The sequence below is a fragment of the Cannabis sativa genome, chromosome 3 (assembly GCF_029168945.1).
Source record: "Cannabis sativa cultivar Pink pepper isolate KNU-18-1 chromosome 3, ASM2916894v1, whole genome shotgun sequence".
NCBI classification, from domain to species: domain Eukaryota; kingdom Viridiplantae; phylum Streptophyta; class Magnoliopsida; order Rosales; family Cannabaceae; genus Cannabis; species Cannabis sativa.
Window position 1 is genome coordinate 73,384,312 of NC_083603.1, and position 14,674 is coordinate 73,398,985.

Genomic DNA, 14,674 nt, shown 5'->3' on the forward strand with positions numbered 1-14,674 from the left:
ACCTTGGATAAGTGTTTTGTCCTTTCCAGGGCATTGGCAAAGTTTACCAGTATCGGATGTATGGAGTATACATTTGAAGGGATCGATATTGAACTTTGATTAGATATGATAATTTTACCGTAATATCTATTCAATTCAATATCACCTAGTTGATCCTATATCAAATGATCTTAATCCTGACATGATTAGGTTCGATCTCAAGAGTGTTATTCGTGTTCTTTGATTTGTTAGTTAAGCCTACTTTTTGGTCAAGGTGATACGTACATTTTGGGAACATGATAGTATAATTGAGTGGGAGTGCTAAACATAGATATGGAATCTATAGCTTCTATAGGTATTTAGAAGTGAAACGATGATTTCCTTCGAGCTTGACTGAATAGAGATAAATGATTGAGATCTCATTTTAGTGATTATATTATTTTACTAAAATATCATTTATAGGTGGCCAAGTGTTTTAAGGATAAAATACATTGAAAGGGTGTAACGGTAATTTTATCCCTATGCAATGTAGATCATCTATAGAGGATCATTGATTATTGGGATTATAACAATGGATAATTAATAGCGTATTTATATCGTGGAACATATAGAGCGTTCTATATGAATAAGAGTGCAATTCCAAGTTCTATGCGTGGATGCAACAAGGAATTAATAAGTTAGTGAATTTACCTGGTAAATTCTGGGCCTGTTTATTGGAAGCTCGGTTATATAGGCTCATGGTCCCCATACTATTTGAGACCATACTGCTTTTAAGACTCAGATAATTGATTTTAATTAATCAATTATAATTCTAAAATTAGACTATGTCTAGTTTATGAATTTTCACTAAGCAAGGGCTTAAATATGAAGAAAAGAGATTCTAGGTCTTGTTTGTTAATTAAGAGACTTTGTTAAGTCTAATTAATTAATATATTAAATGACAATATTATTGAATAATTAATTTTTTAGTTATTAAATAATTAGAATTGGCATTTAAGTGGTTAAATTAGAAAATTAGCGTTTTTGAGAAAATGAGATGGAAAAATGACAAAATGGCAAAATTGCAAAGTGGGGCCCAATCCAATACCCATGGGCGGCCACTTAGTGTCGGTTTTACCATTTATTTTTCTAATATTTTAATGCCAAATAAATCTAACCTAAACCTAGGTGGTTACCTATAAATAGATAGTGATGGCTCACACTTAAAGATTGATGAAATTTTACTTTCAGAAAACTTTCCTGAGCTTTCTCTCTATTAGGCCGAAACCACCTTTCCTCTTATTCTCTTCATATTATTCAGCCTTTAGTGATAGAGTGAGTTCCCACACACATCAAGTGGTATCTCAATCATAGAGTGGAAGACTGTGAAGAATCCAATCGACAAGAAGGAGAATCAGCCTTAAGAAGGAGAGAAAGAGATCCAGGTTCAGATCTTGATAATGCTCTGCTACAGAAAGGAATCAAGGGGCAGAGATCTGAACGGAAGGAGTCATTATATTTTTCTGCACCCAATGTAAGGTTTTCTTAAACCTTTATGTGTTTATTTCATTGTTTTAGAGAATTCATATTAGGATGTTAAACAACATACTTGTTAGTAAATCTAGATCCTGATAAAATAATTCAAACAGCAACCATATATGCTGAAATGGTTGAAAAAGCTTTGAGAGCCGAGGGTGCTGTGAAATTCCTTCAGGAGCCTCGAGTGACTTCGAGTGTTGGTGGAACCCCCACTTTTCCTACTCCTTTCTATGGTAGGGATGGTGGTTACTCCACCACTGATCAGAAGAGGAAAGTTACCTCGGCATCTGGTGGTTTGGGGCAAAGCAAGCACTTTCGTGGGAACCAAGGCAGAGGTGGACGCCAGGGTTACTCTTACCCTGAGTGGCCACGTTGCAAGAAACATCATCCGGGAGAGTGCAATCGAAAAACATGCTTTTTGTGTGGCATGGTGGGGCATTTCAAGAAAGATTGCCCTCAGGCAAAGAAAGAAGAGCCGAAAGCTGAGGTAAAACAGGTACCCGCTCGAGTATTTACTCTTACCCTGAGTGCCCATGTTCCCGTCAACAACTCCTTATTTACTATATTATTTGATTCCGGAGCTACACGCTCATATGTGGCTACACAAGTAATTGATCTTTTGGGTAGGCCTTATGATATTTTAGAAAGAGGGTTTGGAACCCTAATGCCTAGCAGGGAATTCGTTATCTCTAATAGGCGCATTAGGTCTACGCCGGTTATGATCGAGGATAGGGAGTTGAGTGTTGAACTTATAGAGTTGGAATTAACTGAGTTTGACATCATACTTGGGATGGATTTTCTGTCCAAGTATTCGGCCAGTATAGATTGCAAGCGGAAGATGGTAACTTTCCAGCCAGAAGGTGAAGATCCATTTGTCTATGTTGGATCAGTTCAGTTGTCTCGGATCCCAGTTATTTCTATATTGAGGCCTAGGTATCTACTACATCATGGATGTGTAGGATTTTTAGAAGTGGTGATTGACTCCAGCAGATCCGAAACATGTTGGCCTGGGGTAGTCAGAGTGGTAAAAGACTTTCTCGACGTGTTTCCCGAGGAGTTGCCAGGATTGCCGCCGCAACGAGAAATTGATTTTGTGATTGACCTGGCACCTGGATCCGAACCTGTTTCTAAAGCTCCATATAGAATGGCTCCAATAGAATTCAAGGAACTTAAGTTACAACTTCAGGGGATGCTTGATATTGAGTTTACCCGACCCAGTATAACGCCCTGGGGAGCTCCGGTTCTATTTGTGAAAAAGAAAGATGGTTCCCTCAGAATGTGTATTGACTATCGGGAACTAAACAAGTTGACAATTAAGAACAAATATCCATTACCCAAAATTGGTGATTTATTCGATCAACTTCAAGGAAAGACAGTGTTTTCGAAGATTGACTTACGATCCGGTTATCATCAACTCCGAATTCGTGAAGAGGACATACCAAAGACTGCTTTTCGAACCATATATGGGCATTATCAGTTTCTAGTAATGTCATTCGAATTGACTAATGCTTTTGCAGCCTTTATGGATCTCATGAATAGGGTGTTCAAGGATTTCCTCGATAACTGCGTTATAGTGTTTATCGATGACATCCTTGTACACTATCAGTCAGAAGAGGAGCACGAGCATCATCTTCAAATGGTATTGCAATGACTTAGGGATCACAAGTTGTATGCAAAGTTCAAAAAGTGCAAATTCTGGTTGTTTGAGGTATCTTTTATGGGACATATTGTCGGAAAGAATGGAATTATGGTTGATCCAAGTAAGATTGAGTCAGTGAAGAATTGGCCGAGGGCAAAATCTGTGACGGAGGTTCGAAGTTTTCTTGATTTAGCAGGGTATTATCGATGTTTTGTCGAGGGATTTTCTGAAATCTCTATGCCCCTAACCGAGTTGACTAAGAAAAATCAGAGATTTGTGTGGTCAGACAAGTGCGAAGCAAGTTTTCAAGAGTTGAAGCAACGCTTGATAACAACTCTGGTGTTAGCTTTGCCATCAGATCAAGAGAAATTTGTTGTTCATTGTGATGCATCCAAACAGGGTCTAGGATGTGTTCTGATGCAAGCTGACAGAGTCATAGCTTATGCCTCTCGTCAACTGAAAGATTATGAGCAGTGCTACCCAACTCATGACCTAGAGCTTGCCGCTGTGGTTTTCGCTCTAAAAGTATGGCGGTATTATCTTTACGGTGAAAAATGTGAGATTTATACTGATCATAAGAGTCTCAAGTACTTCTTCACCCAAAAAGATTTGAACATGAGGAAGAGGAGGTGGCTGGAATCAGTCAAAGACTATAACTGCGAGATTCTGTATCATCCCGGGAAAGCCAATGTTGTGGCTGATGCCTTGAGTAGAAGAGGTCTCGGGCAGGTCTGCACCACGGTTTTGATAGCCTTTCAACTAGCTTTTGAAATGGTTAGTGCAGGGATAGAATTTGTAGTTGGAAAGTTACACAACTTAACACTTCAGTCTGATCTGTTAGAGAGAATCAGAAAGACACAACTAGAAGATCCTGAGCTAGTCAGAGTTCGAGATGAGGTAATGGCTAGTCGACCTAAAGACTTTTCAGTCTCGAATAATGGAATGTTGTTGTATAAAGCTTGGGTTTGTGTTCCTAATATTGATGAGCTAAAGAAAGAGGTACTTGATGAAGCTCACACCACACCTTATTCATTGCATCCGGTAACCACCAAAATGTATCAGGATTTAAAACCCTACTTCTGGTGGTATGGGATGAAAAGAGATGTGGTGGACTACGTGTCCAAATGCTTAACCTGCCAGCAAATCAAAGCTGAACATCAAAGGCCGGTAAGGTTATTGCAACCTTTGGTCCTTCCTGAGTGGAAGTGGGAGGACATTGCGATGGATTTTGTAACTGGATTGCCTAGAACCACAGCAATGTATGACTCAGTATGGGTCATAGTGGACAGATTCACAAAATCAGCTCACTTTCTGCCAGTGAAAGTAACATATTCAGTGGATCAGTACGCTTATGTGAGGGAGATACTTCATCTCCATGAAGCTCCTAAATCTATTGTCTCAGATAGGGATCCAAAATTTACATCAAAGTTTTGGGTGAGTCTTCAGAAGGCTATGGGTACTAAGCTGAAGTATAGCACAACCTTTCACCCTCAGACTGATGGTCAGTCAGAAAGAACAATTCAGATATTAGAAGATTTACTGCGAGCTTGTGTCATGGACTTTGAAGGTTCATGGAGTAAGTACTTGCCTTTTATTGAATTCTCCTATAACAATAGCTACCATAGTACAATAGGGATGGCTCCCTATGAGATGCTATATGGTAGGAAATGTCGCTCCCCTATTCATTGGGAAGAAACAGGAGAAAGGAAGTACTTAGGTCCAGAGTTAGTTCAGAGGACCAATGAAGCCATTGATAAGATCAAGGCTCGGATGCTTTCTTCTCAAAGCAGGCAGAAAAGTTATGTTGATCTGAAGCGCAGAGATGTCACATTTCAAGCGGGGGAACATGTTTTCCTGTGGGTTTCACCAATGAAGGGTATTAGGCGCTTCGGGAAGAAGGGTAAGTTGAGCCCTAGGTTCATTGGGCCATTTCAGATACTTGAGAAGGTCGGGTAAGTAGCGTATCGGCTAGCCTTACCACCAGCACTGTTGGCTGTTCACGATGTATTCCATATTTCAATGTTGAGGAAATATGTTTCAGACCCGACTCATATCTTGAGTTATGAATCCCTTAAACTGCAATCAAACTTATCCTATGAAGAACAACCTGTACAGATTCTTGATAGAAAAGAAAAGGCTCTTCGGAACAAGACCATTGCTTTGCTTAAAGTGCTCTCGAGGAACACTAAGGTGGAGGAAGCCACTTGGGAGTTGGAGTCTGATATGAGGACTCAACATCCAGAGCTATTCAGGTTAGATTTCGAAGACGAAATCCTTTTAACGGGGGGATAATTGTAATGACCGCTTTAGTAATTTGGATTAGTAAAGGCAATTAGCACTAATTTCTGTTATTTTTATAATTATTTATGAATTTAATTATTTTTGGACCCCAATATTTGAAATGGGCATTAGATTTATAATTTCTCAATTCCGGAGATTTTATTAAACTCTAGGGGTATTATTTGTCCTATATGTGAATTATGCAATTTTTGTAATTTTTGCTCGGCGACAACGAAAAATGCGATGGATGGCTAGTTTGATCACATGGGTAAGTTTAGAACCTTATTTCTTAGTGGGAAATATTTTTGAGAAAATAAAATATCGAGGTTGAGCGGGGTTATGGTTTTTTTTACCATTTTACCCCTAGTCTTAAAAATACTTAAGTTTTAAGTAATGGGCATTTTGGTAATTACCTTTGGTTAGGGGTTAAGTGGCTGCCTTGTTTGAGTGACACCTAGCACTAGTAATTTCAGCAAGGATTAGTTAGGAAAATCCTTTCCCATTTGAAGAAAAATCAAAATTTAGGAAAAAGAATTTTTTCCCTTGAAGCTCTCTCTTTCTCTCTTCGGCTGGGACAAAAACCAGAGGAGATCACCTCTTTTCAGCTCATTTTTCTGGAATTTCAGTAAGGATTCAAAGGTTCTTGAACCCAAGGTAAGCCCTAGTATGTAAAGCCCGCTTAGCTAATTTGGAAATTATCGATTAATTATGAAATTATTTATAGCTATTTAAATAATTTATTATACTGTTATTTATGGAATTCAGAAATGCATGGTTATGTTATTCAGTAGTTTTCATATTTTGCATTTCCGGTGCCCGGTATTTTGGAACTCGGTGTTTGGCTCAATAGAAATCACAACTTAGCATGTTTTAGTTTGGGACGGGTTTTAGACATTGGGAATGTCGGGAATGGCCGGGAATTTAGAATTTCCCAAAAATACCCCTTTAGTATGATTTTTGTGATTTTATGGTGGAGGGGCAAAATGGTCTTTTTGCCCCATTAGTGTTTTGTCTTTTAGTGACTTGTTTATTTGAAAATAAATGTTATTTTATTTAGTTAATGGCTGAAATGAATTATTAGAGGTGGCTTTGATTTCACTTATTCCTTTTACAAAAAAATTACTAAGTGTAGAAAATAGAATTTTTCCAAAAAGCTCTCTCTCTTTTCCTCTCATTTTCGGCCATTTGGGGCAGCAAGAAGCTTGGATTTTCCTTTTCTTTTTCAAGTAATTTTCAGCAAGTTAGAGTGTTTCTAATTAAGGTAATTCTTGTCTAGCTTTCTCTACTTTGTTTTCTTGAGATTTTATGAAAATTGATGAAATGCATGCTTGATTATTTGTTATTGTTGCTGCTGAAATCTTGTTGTTGTTTCTGAGTTTAAACTTGTTAGATTAGGGTTATTTAAGTTGTTTTGATGCATGATTATTAGGTTGAGCATGCTATAGCTTTTTCTATGCAAAAAGTTATGATTTTTGAAGAAATGTTGTGTAATCTGTTACTATGTTGTTGCTGTTGTTCTTGTTTGTTTTCAGAAGCTTAATCATGCATATTTAAGTAGAATTAACCAGGTTTGATTGCATGTTTGTGGGATTTGCTCAAGTTTGAGTTTAGAACTCAAAGCTTGAGCTTTAATGGAAATTTGTGTATCTGTGATTTCTGGGTTAGTTTGATGCCTTGGATATGTTCTTTGGGGTATTTAGAGCAGGTCTGGAAGGTTTGGTATAGATTGGGTTTGATTTGGTTGAGTTAGGAATTTTTGAAAAATTCCTGCGAGGAACTGGAATCCCGGTTGTGCAACTGGAATTCCGGATTAGGGTCCAGTAATTCCCAGAACCAGAATTCCGGTTGGGCAACCGGTCTACCGGTTGGGGAATTTTTAGAACCCGTGTTTTTCCTCGTTTTTATGTTTTTAGGGGTATTGCCATGCTTTTTATCGATAGGGAAACTTTTAGTTCCTAGTTTAAGTCCCCGGGAAGTGATTTAGCGTGTCACTTATAGCGTTGTGATTTTTATGGTTTAGGAGCCGATGTCCGCGCTCGGCTAAAGTTCCGGTCGGAGTTGGCCGCACACCCGAATTCGGAATCCGAGGTAAGATTAGTATAACGGTATGCATATGTAGATTACATGTTTAGCGTGCATGTAGGAAGCTTTGTTAGATTACATTAGTTATGTATATAGGCTTCGAACCATCCAACCTGTCACGTCGGTACGAGCCGGAGTATGACCAAGACGGCGGAGTATGATCGGTTCGACCGATCAGCCGACATTTGGTTGGTGGTTCCGTGCTATTGACCTATCCCGTCGGTACAGTGGAGTATGACCGACGGCGGAGTATGACCGGTTCGACCGATCAGGAGGATACTTATCAATAGTACCGTCCCTGTGAACGTTCAAAACTCAGTACCATGTTGGACATGGCAGTAGTGGCTCAGTACCGTGTTGGACACGACAGTAGCGGGACTCAGTATCGTGTTGGACACGGCAGTTAGATTTATGTATGAGTATTATTATGCTTTTCTTACTGAGTCTGTCGACTCACAGTTTACGTTTATGTGTAGGTAAAGGCAAGGCTAAAGCTGATGGACCGTGAGCGAGCTCGTGAAGATTGTACATGTCGGGGCGGTTAGGCCTGGAGCGTACGATCATCGGGACATCGAGGCTGATTTTTTTGTAACTGGTCGTTAGACGACTTTTATTTTATGTAACAGATAAACAGTCAAATCTTTTTGTAAATGATTTTATATTCGGGATCCCGAGTCTTTTGTAATATTGTTTATAAGTTTAATTAAAAAGCAAAATTTTAATTAATCACGTTTTTCCATAAACCTCGTTGATTAGCAACGAGTTGCACAGTATGTTTAAAAATCACGTAATACGCCTATGTTAGTTAGGGTGTTACAATTTGGTATCAGAGCCGCCAGGTTGTCTTCCGAAGATTGTCACGACATGTACAATCATCATCAGCAGTTAGCTCGTTTCACGGTTCAGTAAGCCTTTATTGCTTTAGTAGTTTATTTTATTCAGTTATGAAAAAGAAAAGCCTGTTAGGAAGCATGTTAGTAGCCTGATAGTAGAATAGGCGCATGTTTCGTTTTAATTTCCAAATTAAGCGGCATTAGTAAGCTCTCCTTGAATACGACCTGATATGCCAACTCTTGGTTTCGCAGGCAGTTCTAACTAGATGGACGCCAGGCGGACTACCAGGAGTCAGGGCAACTCCGTAGGGTCGAACCAAGGACAGGGAGCTTAGTTTCCCCCACCTGCTAGGGGCCGAGGTAGAGGTCCCCGAGGCAGGGCTCGTGGCCGGGGTGATGAGAACCCGCCACAGGCTGCCCAGGCTCCCCCAGCCGATCAGGGAGCCCAGAACTGGGAGTTACGGTTTGCAGAGATGCAAGCCCGGATCGAAGAACAAGACCTCGAGATTCAGAGGTTGAGACAGCAGGGTGCTCCTGCAGTTCCAGTGCCCATAGTTCCAGTGGCACCTGCCCTCGCCGCCTGTGCCGAGATAGTGGTGGCGGCCCATAGATTGGAACCTCTGTATGAGCGGTTCCGGAAGCAAGCACCTCCAGTTTTCCTGGGAGGTCCGGACGTAATGAAAGCCGAGCAATGGCTGACGGTGATCACCAAGATTCTGAATTTCATGGGTGTCACCGGTAACAACAGAGTGGTGTGCGCCACGTTTCAGTTCCAGGAGGACGCTTTGGTCTGGTGGGACATGGTGTCTCAGATCCATGACGTCACCACCATGACCTGGGAAAGGTTCTAGGAACTCTTCAACGCAAAGTATTACAATGAGGCGGTCAGAAGCGCCAAGAGGAAAGAGTTCGCTCACATGACCCAGCGTGAGAACATGAGCGTCACTGAGTATACTACTCAGTTTGATCGGTTGGCGAGGTTAGCCTCGGGAATTGTGCCGACCGACTTCAACAAGAAGGAGAAGTATCTGGACGGGTTGAATGCCAGGATCAGGCATGATCTGATGATTACCACAGACGACAGCACCACCTATGCTCAGATGGTGGAGAAGGCACTTCGAGCTGAGGGCGCAGTTGGGTGTATGTCTAGATCAGCCAGTACTCCGGTGAGTGGCGGAACTCCTACCCCTCCTGCATCAGGCTATAGCAGGGGGAGTAGTGGTTCGGCCATTGACCAGAGGAAGAGAGCACCCACTGCTTCCGGTGGCTCGAGTCAGAACAAAAGGTTCCGGGGGAACCAGAACAGAGGGAGTCGTCCTGGTGGTACTGAGACCCGATTCTCCTATCCCGAGTGCCCTAGCTGCAAGAGGCACCATCGGGGCGAGTGCAAAGGTCAGGGATGCTTTCATTGTGGCATGCTCGGACACTTCTAGAGGGATTCTCCCCAGCTCCGACCAGAGGCACCGAGAGCTCCAGCGATACCCACTCCAGCCAGGGTATTTGCTATCACGCAGGCTGATGCAGATGCCAGCCCATCAGTTGTCACAGGTCAGCTTTCTATTAGCAACTCACTATATTCAGTGCTGTTTGATTCTGGGGCTACACATTCTTATGTGGCGGCCAGAGTCTTTAGTAAATTGGGTAGACCCTATGATAGATATGAATCAGGGTTTGGAACCCTGTTACCTGGCGGAGAATTGGTTATCTCCAATAGGTGGATTAGGTCTATGCCGATCATGATAGATGGTAGAGAGTTAAGTGCGGATCTGATAGAGATGAATTTAGTCGAATTCGATATTATTTTAGGAATGGATTTCCTATCTAAATATTCGGCGAGCATTGACTGTAAAAGGAAGATGGTGGTCTTCCAACCGGAAAGTGAAGAACCGTTTGTATTTGTTGGTTCAGTTCAGGGATCTCAGATCCCGGTGATCTCGGCTATGTCAGCGAGAGAATTGTTGCACGGTGGTTGCTTAGGGTTTCTGGCCGTGGTGGTGGACACCACTCGGCCAGATACCATTCGGCCAGAGGACATCAAGGTAGTTCGGGAATTTTTAGATGTTTTTCCCGAAGAACTTCCAGGGTTACCACCTCAGCGGGAGATTGATTTCGTGATTGACTTGGCACCAGGGGTGGAACTGGTTTCCAAAGCCCCGTATAGAATGGCTCCAGCTGAACTTAAGGAATTAAAGATTCAGCTCCAAGGGTTGCTTGACATAGGGTTCATTCGGCCCAGTGTGTCACCCTGGGGAGCCCCGGTTTTGTTCGTCAAGAAGAAGGATGGATCTATGAGGATGTGCATCAACTACAGGGAGTTGAACAAGCTAACGGTGAAGAATAAATATCCATTACCTAGGATCGATGACTTGTTCGATCAGCTTCAGGGGAAGACGGTCTTTTCTAAGATTGATCTCCGTTCGGGTTATCATCAGTTGAGAATCCGAGAGGAGGACATTCCGAAGACGGCTTTCCGCACTAGGTATGGACATTACGAGTTTCTGGTTATGTCATTCGGACTAACCAATGCTCCTGCAGCATTCATGGACATGATGAATAGAGTATTCAAGGATTTCCTCGATATCTGTGTGATTGTGTTTATCGACGACATCCTCGTGTACTCTCAATCAGAAGAGGAGCATGAGTTACATCTTCAGATGGTACTGCAACGGCTTCGAGAACATAAACTTTATGCCAAGTTCAAGAAATGTGAGTTCTGGCTATCTCAGGTGTCCTTCCTAGGGCACATTGTGAGCAAAGACGGGATCAAGGTGGATCCCGGGAAGATTGAATCCGTCAGGGATTGGCCGAGACCGAAGACAGTGACAGAGATCAGAAGCTTCTTGGGTTTAGCTGGGTACTACCGTAGGTTCGTGGAAGGGTTCTCCAAAATTTCAATGCCCCTAACTGAGCTTACAAAGAAGAATCAGCGGTTTATCTGGTCAGATAAATGTGAAGCTAGTTTTCAGGAGCTGAAACAGAGGTTGATTACTGCTCCGGTGCTAGCTTTGCCTTCGGACAAGGAGAAGTTCGTAGTTTATTGTGACGCATCCAAACAGGGTTTGGGGTGTGTGTTGATGCAAGCCGATCGGGTCATCGCTTATGCCTCCCGTCAGTTAAAGGATTATGAACAGCGATACCCGACTCATGATTTAGAATTGGCCGCAGTGGTTTTTGCACTGAAGATTTGGCGGCATTACCTTTATGGGGAGAAGTGTGAGATCTATACCGACCATAAAAGTCTCAAGTATTTCTTTACTCAGAAAGATTTGAATATGAGACAAAGGCGTTGGTTGGAATTAGTGAAGGATTACGATTGTGAGATCCTCTATCATCCCGAAAAAGCCAATGTAGTGGCCGATGCCCTGAGCAGAAAGGGTCCCGGGCAAATAGCTAGTATGGTTCAGATCTCACCTCAGCTAGCGGAGGACATGGTTAGATCCAGCGTTGAGTTTGTGGTAGGTCAGCTTCACAGCTTAACGCTGCACTCTGATCTATTGGAAAGAATAAAAGTTGCTCAGATGACGGATCCAGAGTTAGTGAAGATTTGGGATGAGGTGTTGGCTGGTCAAGCCAAGGACTTTTCAGTGTCAGACAGTGGGATGCTTTTGTATAAAGCCAGGGTTTGTGTTCCGAACAGTGTGGAACTTAGAAATGAGATCTTTGAGGAGGCTCATTCTACCCCGTATTCTCTGCATCCCGGCACCACTAAGATGTACCAAGATTTGAAACCGTACTTCTGGTGGAGCGGTATGAAGAAGAATTTGGTAGAATTCGTATCGAGATGCCTCACTTGTCAGCAGATTAAGGCTGAACATCAGAGACCAGCAGGGTTGTTGCAGCCTCTAACCCTACCAGAATGGAAATGGGAGGATATTACGATGGATTTTGTGGTCGGGTTACCTAGGACCACGGGTTTATTTGATTCCATATGGGTAGTGGTGGATCGGTTTACGAAATCTGCTCATTTTCTGCCGGTTAGAACAACATTTATAGTGGATCAGTTGGCAGAGTTATATGTCAGAGAAATAGTGAGACTTCACGGGGTACCGAAGTCTATAGTTTCGGACAGGGATCCGAAGTTTACCTCCAAATTTTGGCAAAGTTTGCAACGGGCAATGGGTACAAAGCTAAAATTCAGTACAACATTCCATCCTCAGACAGATGGTCAGTCCGAAAGGACAATTCAGATATTGGAGGACATTTTGAGAGCCTGTGTTATGGACTTTGAAGGCTCATGGAATAAGTATCTACCGTTGATAGAATTTTCTTACAACAACAGTTATCAGAGTACGATAGGGATGGCTCCCTATGAACTGTTGTACGGTAGGAAATGTAGATCCCCTATCCACTGGGATGAGACAGGGGAGAGGAAATACCTAGGTCCTGAGTCGCATGACGGACCAATGAGGCGATAGAGAAGATAAAAGCTAGAATGCTTGCCTCACAGGAAGCGGACGGAAGAGTTACGCGGTCCGAAACGCGTAGATGTTGAGTTCCAAGTAGGGGAACATGTGTTTTTACGGGTATCTCCGATGAAGGGGATTAAACGTTTCGGGAAAAGAGGCAAGTTATGCCCTAGATTTACAGGACCTTTCGAGATTCTCGAGAAGATAGGTCAAGTGGCATATCGGTTAGCATTGCCTCCAGCCTTATCGGCGCTCACAACGTATTCCATGTCTCGATGTTGAGAAAATACGTTTCAGACCCCTCTCATATACTCAGTTATGAGAGTCTTGAGCTACAGCCAGACATGACTTATGAGGAGCAGCCAGTGCAGATCCTGGATAGAAAGGATAAAGTCCTTCGGAATAAGACCATAGCTTTGGTCAAAGTTCTCTGGAGAAACAGCAAGGTGGAAGAAGCCACCTGGGAGCTAGAGTCAGATATGAGAGCTCAATATCCAGAGTTATTCAGGTTAGATTTCGGGGACGAAATCCTTTTAAGGGGGGGATAGTTGTAAAGCCCGCTTAGCTAATTTGGAAATTATCGATTAATTATGAAATTATTTATAGCTATTTAAATAATTTATTATACTGTTATTTATGGAATTCAGAAATGCATGGTTATGTTATTTAGTAGTTTTCATATTTTGCATTTCCGGTGCCCGGTATTTTGGAACTCGGCGTTTGGCTCAGTAGAAATCACAACTTAGCATGTTTTAGTTTGGGACGGGTTTTTAGACATTGGGAATGTCGGGAATGGCCGGGAATTTAGAATTTCCCAAAAATACCCCTTTAGTATGATTTTTGTGATTTTATGGTGGAGGGGCAAAATGGTCTTTTTGCCCCATTAGTGTTTTGTCTTTTAGTGACTTGTTTATTTGAAAATAAATGTTATTTTATTTAGTTAATGGCTGAAATGAATTATTAGAGGTGGCTTTGATTTCACTTATTCCTTTTACAAAAAAATTACTAAGTGTAGAAAATAGAATTTTTCCAAAAAGCTCTCTCTCTTTTCCTCTCATTTTCGGCCATTTGGGGCAGCAAGAAGCTTGGATTTTCCTTTTCTTTTTCAAGTAATTTTCAGCAAGTTAGAGTGTTTCTAATTAAGGTAATTCTTGTCTAGCTTTCTCTACTTTGTTTTCTTGAGATTTTATGAAAATTGATGAAATGCATGCTTGATTATTTGTTATTGTTGCTGCTGAAATCTTGTTGTTGTTTCTGAGTTTAAACTTGTTAGATTAGGGTTATTTAAGTTGTTTTGATGCATGATTATTAGGTTGAGCATGCTATAGCTTTTTCTATGCAAAAAGTTATGATTTTTGAAGAAATGTTGTGTAATCTGTTACTATGTTGTTCTTTGTTGTTCTTGTTTGTTTTCAGAAGCTTAATCATGCATATTTAAGTAGAATTAACCAGGTTTGATTGCATGTTTGTGGGATTTGCTCAAGTTTGAGTTTAGAACTCAAAGCTTGAGCTTTAATGGCAATTTGTGTATCTGTGATTTCTGGGTTAGTTTGATGCCTTGGATATGTTCTTTGGGGTATTTAGAGCAGGCTGGAAGGTTTGGTATAGATTGGGTTTGATTTGGTTGAGTTAGGAATTTGTGAAAAATTCCTGCGAGGAACCGGAATTCCGGTTGTGCAACCGGAATTCCGGATGAGGGTCCAAGATTCCCGAACCGGAATTCGGTTGGGCAACCGGTCTACCGGTTGGGGAATTTTCAGAACCCGTGTTTTTCCTCGTTTTTATGTTTTTAGGGGTATTGCCATGCTTTTTATCGATAGGGAAACTTTTAGTTCCTAGTTTAAGTCCCCGGGAAGTGATTGAGCGTGTCACTTATAGCGTTGTGATTTTTATGGTTTAGGAGCCAGTAATCCGCCGCTCAGCTAAAGTTCCAGTCA